Source organism: Prionailurus bengalensis, chromosome A3 (genome assembly GCF_016509475.1).
Source record: "Prionailurus bengalensis isolate Pbe53 chromosome A3, Fcat_Pben_1.1_paternal_pri, whole genome shotgun sequence".
Classification (NCBI taxonomy): domain Eukaryota; kingdom Metazoa; phylum Chordata; class Mammalia; order Carnivora; family Felidae; genus Prionailurus; species Prionailurus bengalensis.
The window spans coordinates 49,192,077-49,207,326 of record NC_057354.1 but is presented as its reverse complement, the minus strand read 5'-3'; the positions used below and the strand labels follow the sequence as shown (position 1 = coordinate 49,207,326).

Sequence of the window (15,250 nt, the reverse complement as noted above, 5' to 3'; positions counted from 1 at the left end):
TAGTATTCCACTAGTCACCACTTATATGTTCAAAAAGCTCTCAAAACTGATTGCAACCAACCTCACATTCACCCCAGCCAATTGGTTGGCATCTTAAAGAGCAAATCCACAGGGCCTGTTGAACAAAGCATATTTGGCCTATTGAAACCTTATTTTCTGTGAGTTTTATGATATCAGCCACATGAACAGGTCCACCTACCCTCACCTGCTGCAGCAGTTAGACCCATTAGGGAGAGAAGGGCCATGACCCTGTGGCACCTCACTATGGGGCTCAGCCATCTTTGCTGGACTCAGGAAGGTTGGTCTGAGCCAGCTCCTCTGGGATTTGCTTCCTCCCTGGCTCTGCTTCCACTCAGATGGTTTTAGTTCATGGAATGCAGGCATGGCATCTGCCTCCTCACCTTCTGTGCCCACCTGGAACTTGGCCTCCATGCTGCAGCATTGCCTCATCCACTATACCAAGGCTTCTGACCAGCCCATCCTCTGGAGCTTGCCTCTGCTAAGGCCCCATACAAGCAAATGTAGTAACAGCTATGGCATGCTGGCTCCAAATTGGCAGATCCTACTAAGGGCTATTTATCTCTCACCTCATGTAATCTCCATGACAACACACACCAGAGCAACTGGTGCCTCTTTTTCATTCACACAGAAACTGAGGTACAGAGAGGATGATGATTTCCCAAAAGGCAAGGGACAGGCCAGATTCATACCTGGGCAGAGTGACTACAGAGGCCCCAGGCACACACTCATTTACACCCCATACATTCCCCTTCTCCCTGCCCAGGCCCCAGCTGAACCTCCATCAAGCTGCTGTGACTTGGTTTCCCCTCCTCTCTGCCTCTCTCCATGTCCCAAATGCCACAAGCAAATCCCATCCTTTCAGGCTCATAGGCAAAGCATAAATAGGAGTTTTAGGTGAAATAACCCTCTATAAATAAAAATCAAGAAGCCACAAAGACAAGCTTTTTCTAAAGTACTCAAGGGACTGTAACCTGTGTGCTTTTCATTCAGTCATGGAAACAAACTGATCTCCCCAAAAGAACCAGGCACAACAGAAGAATTCCTCTTTGCTCTCCACCCCAGTCATTACTAGGAGCAAAATAGAAAGAATCCACTCATATTAAAAGCCTGGGGTCCCAAATTCACCCCATGGTCCTCACCTGACAGCTTGTGTTCTAAGGCTCCTGGCTGCCCTATCTCTCTCCCTGCCACCCCTCTGCCATTATTTATAGGCAGAAGTTCAGTGGACCCATCTTTGAGTACTGTGTTTAGATCCTGCCAGCTAGATGAACCAGGGACTCAGATTCCCCCAGGGCAGAGGGTGTTGCTTGGTGAAGACATGAAACATGCCATGAGGCTTTTTAACAGTCCAGGGGCTCTGGACAGAAAGTCTCATCCTTGACTAGGTGCCTGCAGCTGTCCGTGTCCCCAGTGCTGTACACTGGCTTATTGCCTGCCAGACTTTCCAGTGGGAATCCCAGGGCAGCAGTGATGTTCACGGTGACTGGGTTTACTGCTCAGGATGTGTGTGTGTGTGTGTGTCCATGTGAGTGTTAATGTGTGTGTTCATGTCTCTGTGTGTGTGAGTAGGTGTATCTATGTATGTATGTTGGTATGTGACTGCCCATGTAAACATGTGTATGCACATGTTTGCCTATGTATCTGTATGAAGGAATGTGGATGGGAAGGTGGCTTCCATATGTAGAAAATATTGTCTCATAAAAGAAGCTGGACATCCAGTTCTAGGTCAGGGCACCTGCAGGAATCTTGGCCTCCACAGGCATCTTAGACTTGCCAAGATCACGAACAGGGCTGAGTCACTGCAGGGGAAATGAGAACTAACACAGAAAAGGCTTTTTACATACAACAGGGGGGAAATCCTGACCCAAAGATCAATGCCCCATTCTAGAACAGCAAAGCAATGCCAACTCTTTTTTATCCTAGAGCCCAGTCATGCCCTGTCACAGGTCTGGCATTAAGGGCAGTGGAAAGTTCAGGGGTGATGTCTCTAGCTGAGAATCCTGGCAGAGAGTCTTATTCCATATTTACCTCCAATTCTGCAAAACACTCACACCTTGGTACCACTTACCTCATTGATATGACACCCTGGGCCTGCCTGAGGAATGGAAAGCTCTCATCAAAGGCTGCATAAATGGAAATTCATCTTCCAAAGCAGGAACCTGTGCAGTGCATAGGGGAGGGCTCCTTGCACCCATGTCTATAGGTACCAACCAGGACAGAGGAAGCCTGCCCCTTTTCAGCTTGTCACTGGAGTTCCAGGAATGGTCTGGAGCCTGAAGAAGGGTTCAAAGTGGTGATTTATCATCACCCTGCTTAAGTGCTTGTACATCTGGTCTACCTTGTTCTCAACATACCATCAGGCAGTATGAACTGCAATTATGTGACAGTGGACATCAAGCATGGACGAGAAGAATAGTTTCTCCACAAGGCACTGTTTTAAGCACTTTGCAGGTAGGAAGGATAAGAAATATGTGTTTATTTTGGTTTTCCACTTCAGTGTGAATGTAGCAACTTGCATGATCCAGCCTGGCTAGTGAGTAAGGTTCAAACAAGTGAGTTCAGGTTGTGCAGGCTTTGTGGTGCTTGGACTCAGAAAAAGTGCAATGCCACCCCCACTTCACTATGTTGGTCAAAGTCAGAAATACAGCCATCTGGATTTTCGAGGGGGGAGAAATGGACTCTACTTGATGGGAGATGTGAGTGTATCACAGTGCAAAGCAGGATATGTGGGGAGATGAGAGGAGTCACTGCAACCCATTTTTCCAAACAATCTACCACACCTCACAAGGGCAAAATATTATAGAGGGGATAAGATAGGGAGGGGAGGTTGGCATGTGTATGGTCATGCATGCGTGCACATGTATACATGAACATGTGCGTGCATGCAGATACATGCATAAACATACCCATATAGGCAGGTACATATTCATTTAGCCTCATGCATACCAAGAAGTGTGCTAGACCCTCTGCAAACTTCACATTGTTTGAGATAACAGCACTTGTCTCCAATTTAGAAGTGAAAAAACTAGAGCATAGAGGTTAAATAGGTCAGGAGAGTCATGGACTGGTCCCTTCTGAGCCTGGGTTCTGACTATGTCTCCTTGCAACATTCATTCCAATGAACCCAAAGATGCAGTTGTCTCCAAATCTTGCATTGTTTTATATCTCTGAAGATTTAAATAAAAAGGATGCTCATAATTCATTTTTATTATGTATTACATAAGACAAAATTTAAGCATATTATATTTCTTGACCCCAAATCCAGGTTATATAAGTTTACCTAAGACAAGTAAAACCATATGTAAGAGTCTTCAGCAAGCCTACACTGTTGGCATCTCCAGATGAACAGCTGCTACCCTCCCTTGGCTCAGACCAGGGACAACAGAGGTAGTCATGCTCTTCTGTGCTCCAAATACCCCCATCTCTTCCCCCTACCCACTCCTTTTACCTTAGCTCTTTGCTACCTGGCTGCTTAAAGTGCAGCCCAGGAACCAGCAGCATTGTTATCACCTGACACTTGGTAGGAATGCAGGCTTGCAGGCTCCAGCCCAGACTTGATGAACTAGGGTCTATGTGCCTGCAAATCCCCAGGTGCTTTGTGCATGTATTAGTTTGAGGAATACAGCTTTAACAGATGCTTCAGCAAGCAAAAGTGATTCATCTGCTCCTTTAATATTATTGACCCAAATCAATTTATATTCTTTACATGATTTGAATGCAAGCCAATTTTTCAATATCCTCAGGTGAACCTACTGTGCAGTCAAGTCTGAGCACCACCTGGACCTGGGCTACTTAGAATGAGGCAATAGCATGAGGTAGGAGCATGGTGCAGGTTCAGTTCAGGATCCCCCACCCCAGCTTCCTCAGAACCTGCACTTTACCAGCACCCAGATGTGCTCACTCAAGCTGAGAAGTTCTGCTTGGCCTCAGTCCAGGTTCTCTGCTTGGCTTCCCCAACCCAAGCTCAAGATTTGCTGCCTCTCTTTTACCTACCTCACTGCCATCCCTCACACACACACTATACACAATTTCAGAATCATCAGCAAACCAGTGACTGTTCTTTTTTGTTCAGAAACACACATGTTCTGAACTTCCCACCTTACATCTATCCCATGTGTCTTGGGGTGGGTGACAATCACAGGCTGAGTGGAGAATGCACTCTAGGCTATCACTTTGGCCCACCTTCACTTGGAGGCAGGAAAAGCAGTTCCTCACCCTTACTCCAGGCATTCCTTTAACCAAGAATGGCTGCAGACATGGTCTAGCCAAAGAAACCTGTGGACAAATGTCTTTGGGAGACTCTGGCCACCTCTCCCACTCCTTGCCTTGATCTCAGATGTGATGTCTTGGGTTGCAGCAGCCATCTGGGACCCAGGAGGATGGCAGAGCTTCAGCCCTGAGTGCACTGAGCTTCTGAGTCAGCCCCTCCCACCTCCAGCATCTTCAGCTAAAAAACTGCTACCTTCCCTTCACTTGGGCCAAATAGCAGAAGCAGTCCTCCTCTAGTAGGCTGGTAGCTTGTCAGAGTAAGAAATCCCAGTGTTCAGCTCCTGTGTCCCTGCTTTTCTGTTATTCTTGCTGTTTCAGTTTGTGAAACTAAAAGAAACCTCATTTAAAATAGGGTCAAGAGGGGTGCCTGGGTGACTCAGTCGGTTAAGCGTCCGACTTCAGCTCAGGTCATGATCTCGCGGTCCGTGAGTTCAAGCCCCGGATCGGGCTCTGTGCTGACCACTCAGAGCCTGGAGCCTGTTTCGGATTCTGTGTCTCCCTCTCTCTCTGACCCTCCCCCATTCATGCTCTGTATCTCTCTGTCTCAAAAATAAATAAATGTTAAAAAAATTTAAAACAATTATAAAAAAATAAAATAGGGTCAAGAGAAAGACTATGGAATGGGAGGAGATATTTGCAAATGACATCTGATAAAGGGTTAGTACCCAAAACATATAAAGAACTTATAAAACTCAACATTCTGAAAACAAATAATTCAATTTAAATATGGGAAGACCACATGAATGTACATTTTTCCAAAGAAAACATCCAGATGGCCAACAGACACATGAAAGGATGTTCAATCACTCATCATCAGGGAAATGCAAATCAAAACTACAATGAGATACCACCTCACACCTGTCAGAATAGCTAATATCAAAAATACAAGAAACAAGTGAGGTGAGGATGTGGAGAAGAAGGAACCCTTATGCACTGTTGGTGGGAATGTAAACTGGTACAGCTACTGTGGAAAACAGTATGGAGTTTCCTCAAAATATTAAAAATAAAACTGTCCTCGGATCCAGTAATCACATAACTGGGTATTTACCCCAAAATACAAAAACACTAATTCAAAGTGATATATGCCCCCTTATGTTTATTTCAGCATTATTTACAATAGCCAAATTTTGGAAGCAGCCCAAGTGTCCATCAAGAGATGAATGGATAAAGAAGATATAGTATATATATGCAATGGAATATTATCCAGCCATAAAGAATAATGAAATCTGCATTTTCAATCACAGAGATGGAGCCAGAGAGTATTATCATAAGTGAAATAAGTTAGTTACAAAAAGATAAACACCATATGATTTCACTCATATGTAGAATTAAGAAACAAAACAAATGAGCAAGAGTAAAAAACAGAGACACTTTAGAGAACAGATTGATGGTTAACAGTGGGAAGGGGAATAGAGGGATGGGTGAAATATGTTATGGGGATTAAACATTACACTTATCATGATGAAAAAATAAATTAAATTAAATTAAATTAAATCTAAAAAGTAAAAAAAAATTGCAGACTGGCCACATTATTCTAATAAATGGTAGCATAATCATAATTCTATCTGAACTTGCAAATAGATGATCATTTCCATAATATTTTGTTCTTTGTGAAAAACACACAATAATATGGTTTTCACTCAAAGCCATGGATAAGTTAGAGAATGATAGCATGATGCTTGAGACCTTCCAGTCTTCTACCTCTTCCAGAGTGTCAATACTATAAGTGATAATGTCTATCATGACAAACCAAACACAATGCAAGACAGTCAGTGCTTTCTGAATTGCCACTCTATTAGGAATAATTTTAGTTTAGCTGTATTTAATAGTTCTAATAGTTATTAACTAGATTCTAGACAAATAAATACTTGCTCACTGTACAAAAGTATAGAGAACTACTTTATAATTCTAATGAGGTAATATACTACTTGCATGTTGCCTGACAACTTACAGGCCAAACTGCCAGAATGCATGTCATCACAAAAAAGAAAAAAATAAATAAAAATAAAATAGAGCCAAGAAGTCAGAAGGGGGAGCACACATGCCCTCCCACCCCTCAATTGCAGACCTCAGGAGGAAGGTATCTTGCATTTTCCATCAGGAAGAAGCCTACTTTACTAGATCCAGAAGGAGTAGGAAAGATTTTCTCCTTGCCCAGCAACAGTCCAGCCAATGAGAAACTGCTACAACTCAGCCAATGAGAAATCATCACTATCCTAAATTCATGTTCCTTCCATGGACTTTCATTAAAGCAGCCCCTCCCAACTTCCTCCTTTTTCTCTATAAAGTAATGGCTCCTCTCCTTTGTCTTTCAGACTTGCCTTCAGTTTGGCCATAGCCTACATGTCTCAAATTACAATTTTTCTGCCATTTTCAAATAAACCTATTTTGTTGGTAAAATAACCGGCTGTTTTATTTTTAAGCTTGACAATCTCTAACCTATGTACTCACACAGTTGCAAAAAGAGGTCTATGTATTTTACACCTCAAAAAAAAAAAGACAAAAAAAATCAAAAAGCAAAAAGCTAGATCCAAATCAGCTTTGCCACTGATTTCTGTATAAATCTAGAGAAGTTATTAGACATACAAGGACATGAAACTTCTAATTCTTTTTCTCACCTTTCCCTTCCATCTCTTGAGTGAAAATACTAGAGAATGATGGAATTGAGCAAAATTCCTAAGACCTAGAATTCACTCACACAATAACTAATGCACTATATAACATGCAATATTGGTGCTATTAACCTATGCCCCAGTTTCTGATTATGGACCTAACAGAACATCACCCTCTAGAATATACTTTTGAGACATAATTTGACACACTAAGAATTTATGTTGATACTGGAAAATAAGTAATGAGGTGTGGAAGAACCCACATACTAAAAAGATGGATCTGGATCATTTGCTGTTGAGAAAGGTTCCACTTTTATCTGTGATCTAAAGACCTACCAAGTCAGTTTGCTTTTAAGTATTTGTGTCAGATCATATTTCCCAAAGATGGACATAACAGTATTTTGCATCCCACAATTACTTCACAATGTTGCTTTGGCACTCCTGTCATTGGGAGGTGGGGGCTCTGTCCCCTTTCCTGAATCTAGGCGGGCTTGTGATTCATGTGTAATTGATGAAATGTGGTGGGAGTGCCATTATGTGCCTCCTGAGGCAGAAAAGTCCACATGACTTATGTCTTCTGCTGGAAGACTCACACTGGAATGCTGAGAAGTCACTGAGGAAGTCCAACATCTTGAGGCCACCATTCTGCAAAGAAGCCCAATACAGCCCACATGGAGAGGCCACATGGAGAGTTCCAGAGCTGCCCAGCTGACCTCCAGCTGCCCAAATTCCCCAATCTCCCAGTGCTAGATACCCTCTGTCTGCACCCTAACAACAGACCAGAATTGGATGCAGCCAGCTGTTCTCTCCCAAACTGTCAACCCTCAGACACTGTAAGCATTTTATGGTGGTAAGTTTTGGGGCAATCTGCATGCAGCAATAGAGAGCCACAGTTGTTTGTGAGCTAATTTGACTGTCTACAGTTTCCCATCCAGTCCTCTAGACCTCAATAAACACTATTGGTGCAGATTAGGTTCTGAGGCCATACAGAAATGCCATATCTGATCTTTGACCCTTATCCTGAACTCTCTGCCTGGAAGATCCCTTCTTTCTACTTCTCTGGTCTGATCAGTCTTGATTGAGCCTTGCCAGAATGTCCCCACCCCTCGCTCTGACTGAGGTCTCTTTCCAAGCCCCACAGCCCGTGTACTCACCTGCATCATCTCACTTGCAGGCATTTAGAGCAAATGAAGCCCCATCCCACCAGCAAGACAAGCCATTGAAGGTACAGTGAAGGTCCCCAAATGTTCCTCTTCTCTCTGACATTTAACACAAGATAGAGTGCATGGTAGGCACTTGAGATATGTTGAATGAACTACTTCTAAAGAGTCTACACGGTTGTGGGGCATAGAGCCATGGGAGAGGGCTTGCATGAGTGTGCACAGAAAGGATGAGAACTCACTCAAACTGGGGATGGTGGGCAGGGGAACAGAAAAGTTTTTTGCCAGAGGAGGGCATGGGGTTGAGTGGAAATCAAGGAAGGCCAAACATGGACTGAGCACCTCCTACTGGGTGCCAGGCTCCAGGCACAGTGTATAGGAGTACAAAATAATGTCTTTTCTGATTTTTTAGTTTTTTCGAACAGTAATAATTAATCAATAAGAACATTAGAAAAGTACATAAAGAAAAATCTGCATATAATGTTGGGGCCTCTTCTCTAGTCTTCCCCAAATACATATGCATTTTTCTCCCTCTACATGTAAGTACATGTGGTTTTGAGTCCTGCTTTGTCACTGTAACCTGAGCATGCATCACTCGCTCTGCATACCTTTTATTCCACTCCTAGGAGGCCCTAGGTTTCCCACTTCCCCCAAAGTGTGTATGAACATGTAACTAAAAAACTTTATCCAGACCTCTTATTATTTCCATAGGATAGATTTTTGTTTAATTTTTTATTGTAAAGGCAACACATTTACTTTTGTAAATGTAAACTATACCAATGTATAAAGTAAAAAATGAAAGTTCCTACTTCTGCCCTATTCCTCATAGCTATGTACTATTAATAATTTGGGAAATAGCCTTCCAGCAATTTTTGAAGGAATATACAAACTATCCCCACCACACACACACAGCATAACACATTCACACAATTTTTTTTAACATATTTTCTCTAGATTTCTATCTTTATTAGCCTATCATGGACATGCATCCATACAAATAGATACCAGGCATGGCCCTGGTCAATGAACCAAGTACTGAGTTTATCTTACTATTTATTGGAAGAACATCATTTCTACATGATATTTAATCCCTTCATGACAAGCATTTAGGGTTTTTTTTCCCTGATATTTCATTACTTCAGGTGCACATGTGCATGTTTTGCAGGTACCTTAGAACTGCAGCTTAATGTGTTCATGCATGGGGTCCAGGAGGTAACAGAAGGACCTGGATGAACATGTCAAATAGCTTTTGAGACAAGGGCTGACTCAGCTCTCCTGCACAGAGAATCAGAGAGCCCATGTTTTCTTCAGGCATCCTTACTGACCTGAGCAGCACCATCTTTGAATCTACACAATTGTTTTCGAAGGAAGATATGTCTTCCGAAACTAAATTTTCTATTTTCACAATTATAACTAAGGATAAACACTTTTGCATATATTTATATATCAGTCATTCCCATTTCATCTCAACTTTTTCTCCATGGCACATGCTCAGTTTTCGATGAAGTTGTTTGGTTTCTTATTGCTTACTCTGCAAGGATTAAGCATTGTTACATTTGTCATAAATGTTTATTTCCAAGCTATTTTATGCTTTTTAAATTTTGCTTACAGTGTTTATTGCACAGAATGAGTAACATATATTTGGTTATTCTTTATCAATATTCTCATTTGGAAATGCTACTAAGACATTCAACTGTAGGCTGAATTTATTTATGCTTTTTATATTTATTTACCGATGTTTCTCTTTATATTCACTCAGAAATTTTCATAATGTGGAGGGATATAATTTGACTGTATATCCAAACAGCCAACTTCCTACATGCCAGTTGTTGATCAATCCAGCTCTTTCCGATTGCCATGCTGCCTTTGCCAATACAATAAGCTCTTGGGATCGGAATCTATTCCAGAGTTTTCTATCTTACCTATAATGGCAAACTGAATGTGGTCACAAATTCTTTGACATGTCTCTCTTTAGGAAGTTGGATCTAATTCACCTCTTCTTTAATATGGGCTAGTTTAGACACTCACCTATTAAAATGGAGTTGGGCTGAATAAGCCTGTACTCTGTGCCTCATTCATGCTCACTCTTGGAGCGCCAGCTAAGGCACACAAAATCTACCTTGAGTCTGCCATGCTGTGAGGAAGCTCCAGACAAAGGCTAGGTGTACGCACTCCAGGTGACAGTCCCATCTGGGTTTAGCCTTCAAGTGAGCCCAGCCCAGGCACCTGCAATATAGAGCAAAGAAGCCCCAGTGACTTCAGCCCCAGCCATCAGTCTTCAGAGCTGAAGCCCCAAACATTATGGAGCAGATACAAGGCATCTCTGCTGTGCTGTGCCTTTTCTGAATTTCTGACCCACGTATCCATGAGCACAAAATTCTGGAGGCAGTTTGTTATGAACAATAGATAACTAGAACAGTCTGTCAATTATTTGCTAGTAATTAGAACCTTAGAGCTCCAATGAATGTGAGATTGTTTTTATTGTGACAAAAACATAACGGTAGGTGCACCTGGGTGACTCAGTTAAGTGTCCAACTCTTGATTTCAGCTCATGACTTGTGAGTTTGAGTCTCATGACTTGTGAGTTTGTAACTTGTAAGTCTCATGACTTGTGAGTTTGAGCCCCGTGTCAGTCTCTGTGCTAATGGTATGGAGCCTGCTTGGGATCCTCTCTCTCTGTCTCTCTCTGCCCCTCCCCTGCTCTCTCTCTCTCTTTCAAATAAATAAAATAAACATAAAAAAAAGACATAACACAAAATTTACCATCTTAACCATTTTCATGTGTATAGTTCAACAGTGTTATATTCATATTGTGAATCAGATCTCCAGAATTTATTTTTGTGGCACTGACTCCCCCCGACCCCCCACTTCCCACACCGAACTTTTTTCTCTACTCTATCCTTTATTTGCATTTTGTAGTAACTCCATGAAGGACGCAGGTAGGTACCCTCACCATTTTACAGATGAGAAAGAACCAGAGTCAATGTCCTCATATTGTCCCCTGGGATCTTAAGTGACAGGCATCTGGATCATTTGGTACCAGAGAGCCCACAGATTTTGCCCAGAGATGGAGTAATCAGCCTGATAAGCAGCCAAGCAACTAGTCTCACCATTGTGGGTTTTTAAATTGAGATATAATTGGCATATAACATTATGTTAGTTTCAGGTGTATAACATAATGATTCAATATTTATATTTATTATAAAATAACCTCAATAAGTCTAGTTAACATCCATCACCTTGCATACTTGCATTTTATTTTCTTGTGATGAGAACTTTTAAGATGTCTTAGCAACTTTCAAATATTCAACATGGTATTATTAACTATAGCCACCATGCTGCACATTACATCCCCAGGACTTATTGATTTTATAACTGGAACTTTTTACTTTTTGACTCTCTTCATCCATTTACCCCACTCCCCTCCCCCTCCTCCTCTGGCAACCACCAATCTGTTTTTAGCATCTATAAGATCAGTGTTTGTTTCTTAGGGAGTTTAGTTTTTGTTTTTGTTTTTAGATTTCACATACAAGTGATACCATACAGTATTTGTTTTTCTTATTCCACTTACCATAATTCTCTCAAGTTTTATCCATGTTATTGCAAATAGCAGGATTTCCTTTTTTATAGCTGAATAATATTCGTGTGTGTTTGTGTGTGTGTGTGTAACAAATTATTTATTCACTGATGGACACTTAAGTTGCTTTCTAATGCTTAAATGCACATGGAGATGCATATATCTTTTTGAGTTATAACCTAATTTTCTTTGGACAAATACCCAGAAGTGGAATTGGTGGATTATGTGGTTCTATTATTTATTTATTTATTTATTTATTTTTTATTTTTTGAGGACCTCCAAACTGCTTCCTATAGTAGTTGCACTAATTTACATTCCCACCAATACTACACAGGGGTTCTCTTTTCCACATGCTATTTTTTGTTTTTTGTTTTTTGTTTTTTGTTTTTTTGGTAATGGCAATTCTATTAGGTGTGAGGTGATATCTCATAATGCATTTGATTTATATTTCCCTGATGATTAGTGATGTTGAGCAACTTTTCAGGTACCTGTTGATCATCTGTATCTCTTCTTTGGAAAAGTGTCCATTTTTTAAATTTTTTAAATTTACATCCAAATTAGTTAGCATATAGTGCAACGATGATTTCAGGAGTAGATTACTTAATGCCCCTTACCCATTCAGCCCATCCCCTCTCCCACAACCCCTCCAGTAACCCTCTGTTTGTTCTCCATATTTAAGAGTCTCTTCTGTTTTGTCCCCCTCCCTGTTTTTATATTATTTTTGCTTCCCTTCCCTTATGTTCATCTGTTTTGTATCTTAAAGTCCTCATATGAGTGAAGTCATATGATATTTGTCTTTCTCTAAGTTTGCTTAACATAATACCCTCTAGTTTCATCCACGTAGTTGCAAACGGAAATATTTCATTCTTTTTGATTGCCAAGTAATACTCCATTGTGTGTGTGTGTGTGTGTGTGTGTGTGTGTGTGTGTGTATCTCACATCTTCTTTATCCATTCATCCATTGATGGATATTTGGGCTCTTTCCATACTTTGGCTATTGTTGATAGTGCTGCTATAAACATGGGAGTGCATGTGCCCCTTCAAAACAGTATATCTGTATCTCTTGGATAAATACCTAGTAGTGCAATTGCTGGGATGTAGGGTAGTTCTATTTTTAATTTTTTGAGGAACCTCCACACTGTTTTCCAGAGTGGCTGCACCAGCTTGCATTTCCACCAGTAGTGCAAAAGAGATCCTCTTTCTCTGCATCCTCGCCAACATCTGTTGTTGCCTGAGTTGTTCATGTTAGCCATTGTGACAGGTGTAAGGTGGTATCTCATTATGGTTTTGATTTGTATTTTCCTGATGATGAGTGATGTTGACCATTTTCTTGTGTGTTGGATGTCTGGATGTCTGGATGTCTTCTTTGGAGAGGTGTCTATTCATGTCTTTTGCCCATTTCTTCACTGGATTATTTGCTTTTTGGGTGTTGAGTTTGATAAGTTCTTTATAGATTTTGGATACTAACCCTTTATGTGATATGTCTTTTGCAAAAATGTCCATTTTTAATCAAATTGTTTTTGTTGTTGCTGTTGAATTTTATGAGTCCTTTGTATATTTTGAGTATTAACTCCTTATCAGATATATGATTTACGAAACTTCTCTCCCATTTGGTAGGCTTCTTTTTAATTTTGTTGATGATTTCCTTTACTGTGAAGAAGCTTTTCAGTTTGATATAGTTCCACTTATTAATATTTGCTTTTGTTGACTTTGCTTTTGGTGTCAAATCCAAAAATCATTGCCAAGACCAATGTAAAGGAGGTGACTAACTGCATTTTATTCTAGAAATTTTGTAGTTTCAGATCTTATGTTCACATCTTTTGCCCATTTTGAGTTAATTCCTCTGTATGGCATAAGACAGTGGTCTAGTTTTCCCAACAACACCTACTGAAGAGACAGTTCTTTAGCCATTATATATTCTTGGTTACTTTGTCATAATTAATGGACCAAATATTTATTTCTGGGCTCTCTATTCTGTTCCATTGATCTATGCATTTTGTACCAATATCATACTGTTTTAATTATTATAGATTTTGTAATAGGGCTTGAAATCAGGAAGCACGATGTTTCCAGCTTTGTTCCTTTCTCAAGATTATTTTGCTATTTAGGGCCTTTTGTAGTTCCATAGAAATTTGAGGATTGTTTGTTCTCCATGTGAAAAATGCCATTGGAATTTGATAGGGAGTATATTGAATCTGTAGATTGCTTTGTGTAGTATGGACATTTTAACAATACTAATTTTTTCAATCCATGTGCACAAATTATCTTTCCATTTATTTGTGTCTTTTTCAATTTCTATCATCAATGTCTTATAGTTTTCAGTGTACGTGTCTTTCACCTCCTTGCTTAAATTTATTCATAGGCATTTTATCCTTTTTGATGCAATTGTAAATCAACTTTTTTCTTAATTTCTATTTCTTATAGTTTGTTATTAGTACATAGAAAGGCAACAGATTTTTGTATATCAATTTTTGTATCCTACAACTTTACTGATTGTGTGTGTGTGTGTGTGTGTGTGTAGGATTTAGTGTTTTCTATACATGATATCATGTCACCTGCAAGTAGTGACAGTTTTACTTCTTCCCAGTTTGGATGTCTTTTATTTCTTTTTCTTGTCTAATTGCTCTTGTTAGAATATCTGCTATATTGAATAAAAGTGGTGAGAATGGGAATCTCTGTCTTGTTCCTTATCTTAGAGGAAAAGTTTTCAGGTTTTCACTGTTAAGTATGATGTTAGCTGTGGACTCATATATGGTCTTTATTATGTTGAAATATGTTCCACCTACACCCATTTTGTTGAGAGGTTTTATCATAAATGGATGTTAAAGTTTGACAAATGCATCTGCATTTTCGGCATCTATTTAGATGATCATATAATTTTTCTCCTTCATTTTGTTAATGTAATGTATCACATTGATTTGCAGATGCTGAACCATCCTTGCATCCCAGAAATAAATCTCACTCAATCATGGTGTATGATTCTTTTAATGTATTGTTGAAGTCAATTTGCTAGTATTCTGCTGAGGATTTTTGCCTCTAAGATCATCAGGGATATTGTGAATTTCTTCTTGTGGCATCCTTGTCTAGTTTTGGCATCGGGTAGTGTTGGCCTTATACAATCAGTTTGGAAGTATTCCCCCTCTTCTTTTTTGGGAAGAGTTTGGGAAGTACTGGTATTAATTATTCTTAAAGTTTGGTAGAATTATCAGTGAAGTCATCTGGTCTTGGACTTCTGCTTTTTGGGAGATTCTAGAATCTTTTCATTTCACAAATCTGTAACTCCATATCCATTAAACAATTCTTCCTCTTCCTTACCCCCATGTCCTAGTAACCATTGATCTATATTTTGTATTTATATATTTGACTCTTTTGGGAACCTCACATAAACAGAATCATACAATATTTGTCTTTTTACGACTGGCTTATTTCACTTCTTATAAATCCTCAAAGTTCATCCATGTTGTAGCATGTGTCAGAATTTTCCTCCTTCTTAAGGTTAAATAATATTCCATTGCATGCATATACCATATCCTTTTATTTTTTTTAATTTTTTAAATTTAACTTTTAGTTAACATACAGTGCAACATTGATTTTAGGAGTAGAATTCAGTG

At 39.9% G+C, this 15,250-nt stretch overlaps 1 protein-coding gene across 6 annotated transcripts in view; it reads right to left on the bottom strand.

Moving 5' to 3' along the window:
• The window catches only part of SYNDIG1 (synapse differentiation inducing 1), a 186,885-nt gene that overhangs the window by 158,982 nt on the left and 12,653 nt on the right, over positions 1-15,250 (bottom strand). Inside the window, exon 2 of one of the 6 annotated variants that reach the window (XM_043603018.1) lies at positions 10,091-10,288. The exons of the other annotated variants lie outside the window; for them this stretch is intronic. The gene's annotated coding sequence lies outside the window, so the exon portion shown is untranslated. The remainder of the gene's footprint in view (positions 1-10,090; positions 10,289-15,250) is intronic. 6 annotated transcript variants of the gene reach the window in all.